This window comes from Piliocolobus tephrosceles, chromosome 21, assembly GCF_002776525.5.
Source record: "Piliocolobus tephrosceles isolate RC106 chromosome 21, ASM277652v3, whole genome shotgun sequence".
NCBI lineage: Eukaryota > Metazoa > Chordata > Mammalia > Primates > Cercopithecidae > Piliocolobus > Piliocolobus tephrosceles.
In genome coordinates, this window is record NC_045454.1 from 40,384,534 (window position 1) to 40,387,928 (window position 3,395).

Genomic DNA, 3,395 nt, shown 5'->3' on the forward strand with positions numbered 1-3,395 from the left:
TCCTGGCTAACACGGTGAAACCCCGTCTCTACTAAAAATACAAAAAAGCTAGCCGGGCGAGGTGGCGGGCGCCTGTAGTCCCAGCTACTGCGGAGGCTGAGGCAGGAGAATGGCGTAAACCCGGGAGGCGGAGCTTGCAGTGAGCTGAGATCCGGCCACTGCACTCCAGCCCGGGCAACAGAGCAAGACTCTGTCTCAAAAAAAACAAAACAAAACAAAACAAAACAAAAAACAAAAAAAAACAAAAAACCCAAAAAAACCAAAACAACAACAATAAAAAAATTAGCTGGATGTGGTGGCAGGCACCTGTAATCACAGCTATTTGGGAGGCTGAGGCAGGAGAATCGCTTAAACTCAGGGGGTGGGGGTTGCAGTGAGCTGAGATCACACCACTGCACTCCAGCCTGGGTGACAGAGCGAAACTCAGTCTCAAAAAAAAAAGAGATAGCATCTCATACATAGCTCATTGCTGCCTCAAACTCCTAGGCTCAAACGATCCTCCTGCCTCAACCTACCGACTTACTGGGACTACAGGCACACACCACCATGCCCAGCTAATTTTAACTCCTGGCCTCCCTCAAGTGATCCTCCTGTCTCAGTCTCTGCAAGCACTGAAATTATAAGTGTGGCTTTCTAGCTCTTTAGTATCACTGCACTTGAGGGTCTGAACACTCCTGAAGAGTATTCCCATCTTGCTTCCCACCCTTTTGTTTTTCTTTTTTTGGAAATGGAGTCTCACTCTGTCACCCAGGCTGGAGTGCAGTGGCGCAATCTCGACTCACTGCAACCTCCGCCTCCCGGGTTCAAGCAATTCTTTGCCTCAGCCTCCCAAGTTTCTGGGATTACAAGCATCTGACACCAGGCCTGGCTAATTTTTGTATTTTTAGTACAGACAGAATTTCACCACCTTGGACAGGCTGGTCTTTAACTCCTGACCTCGTGATCCACCCTCCTCAGCCTCCCAAAGTGCTGGGATTACAGGCGTGAGCCACCACGCCCGGCCCTTGCTCCTCTCTTCTGAACACAAATCTCCAATGGACACTTGGTGATCCAGACAATTCTGGTTCCCTCTGCTACCTTAAGAAGTGTTTATGTGGCATTTTCTCCCTCCTCAAACTTCTATCCCATTCACTGCTGAGGCCCTTGCTCGTTCCTTGCTGAGAAAGAGAAGCCAGTGGCTGCCAACACCCTCATCTCCACTGAGGAAGTGCCCCAATTTCTCCTGTTTCCCTCCCAGTCCCTGACCCTGGCAGCGCCCAAGTCCTGGGTCTGTATGCTGGATGAAGCTCATCCCACCTGAGGACTGTTCTCTGCCAGCATCCTCACTCTGCAGCATCTCTTTATTTTTTATTTATTTTTTTGAGATGGAGTCTTGCTTTGTCGTTCAGACTGTAATGCAGTGGTGCCATCTCAGCTCACTGCAAGCTCTGTCTCTCGGGTTCACGCCATTCTCCTGCCTCAGCCTCCCGAGTAGCTGGGACTACAGGTGCCCGCCACCATGCCTGGCTACTGTATTTATTTATTTTTTTTTGAGATGGAGTCTCACTCTGTCACCCAGGCTGGAATGCAGTGGCACGATCTCGGCTCATTGCAACCTCTGCCCCTCTGAGTTCAAGCGATTCTCCTGCCTCAGCCTCCCAAGTAGCTGGGATTACAGGTGCCTGCCACTATGCCCGCCTAATGCCTCGCTAATTTTTGTACTTTTTTTTTTTTTTTTTTTGTGAGACTGAGTCTTGCTCTGCTACCCAGGCTGGAGTGCAGTGGTGCGATCTTGGCTCACTGCAAGCTCTGCCTCCCGGGTTCACGCCATTCTCCTGCCTCAGCCTCCTGAGTAGCTGGGACTACAGGCACCTGCCACCACGCCCGGCTATGTTTTTGTATTTTTACTACAGACAGGGTTTCACTGTGTTAGCCAGGATGGTCTCGATCTCCTGACCTCGTGATCCACCCGTCTCAGCCTCCCAAAGTCCTGGGATTACAGGCATGAGCCACCGCGTCCAGTCTTTGTGTTTTCAGACAGATTCTCGCTCTGTCGCCCAGGCTGGAGTACAGTGGCGCGATTTCGGCTCACTGCAAGCTCCGCCTCCCAGGTTCATGTCATTCTCCTGACTCAGTCTCTGGAGCAGCTGGGACTCTAGACGCCTGCCACCATGCCCAGGTAATTTTTTTTTGTATTTTTAGTAGAGACGGGGTTTCACCGTGTTAGCCAGGATGGTCTGGATATCCTGACCTTGTGATCCACCCACCTGGGACTCCCAAAGTGCTGGGATGACAAGAGTGAGCCACCATGCCCGGCATATTTTTTTTTTTTTTTTAGACGTGGTAAAACCTTGTCTCTACTAAAAATACAAAAATACAAAAATTAGCCAGGCATGGTGGTAGGCACCTGTAATCCCAGCTACTCTGGAGGCTGAGGCAGGAGAATCTCTGTCTCCTGGGTTCAAGCGATTTTCCTGCCTTAGCCTCATGAGTAGCTGGTATTACAGGCACCTGCCACCGTGCCCAGCTAACTGTTTTATATTTTTAGTAGAGACAGGGTTTCACCATGTTGGCCAGGCTGGTCTCGAACTCCTGACCTCAAGTGATCCGCCTACCTTGGCTTCTCAAAGTGCTAGGATTACAGGCGTGAGCCACGATGCCCAGCCCTCACACAGCTTTAAATGTCAACCTTGGGAAGGTGACTTCCAAATGAATGCCAACCTCCTCTGGGCTCCAGACTCACATAAACAAGTTATTGTCATGATGTTTCCACTTGGATTTCCAGTGGGCACCTCAGATTCACTGTGGACAAAATGAAATTCTTGATTTGTCCATTCTACACCTATTCCTTTCCTAGTTTTCCCCATCCTAGCTGCTTAGAGAGACAAGAAAGACATGTAATCAATTCATTTCTTTCTCTCACCCATTACAACCAAGTAATCTCACTGGCTTACTTCCAAAATACATCCCTAGTGCAATGTGGTGGCTCATGCCTGTAATCTCAGCACTGTGGGAGGCCGAGGCAGTCAGATCACTTGAGGTCAGGACTTCGAGACCAGCCTGGCCAACATGGTGAAAACCTGTCTCTACTAAAAATACAAAATTAACAGGCAGTGGTGGTGCATGCCTGTAATGCCAGCTACTCAGTAGGCTGAGGCAGGAGAATTGCTTGAACTTGGGAGGCGGAGGTTGCAGTGAGCCTAGATCGGGTCACTGCACTCCAGCCTGGGAGACACAGGAGTCCTGAGTGTTTAAAAAAAAAAAAAAGGCCAGGCGCGGTGGCTCAAGCCTGTAATCCCAGCACTTTGGGAGGCCGAGACGGGCAGATCACGAGGTCAGGACATCGAGACCATCCTGGCTAACACGGTGAAACCCCGTCTCTACTAAAAATACAAAAACTAGCCGGGCGAGGTGGC

General features: G+C 50.1%; 1 protein-coding gene across 1 annotated transcript in view; it reads right to left on the bottom strand.

The window, feature by feature from the left end:
* Positions 1-3,395, bottom strand: part of GET3 (guided entry of tail-anchored proteins factor 3, ATPase) — an 11,206-nt gene that overhangs the window by 5,428 nt on the left and 2,383 nt on the right. The gene's annotated exons all lie outside the window — the stretch shown is intronic.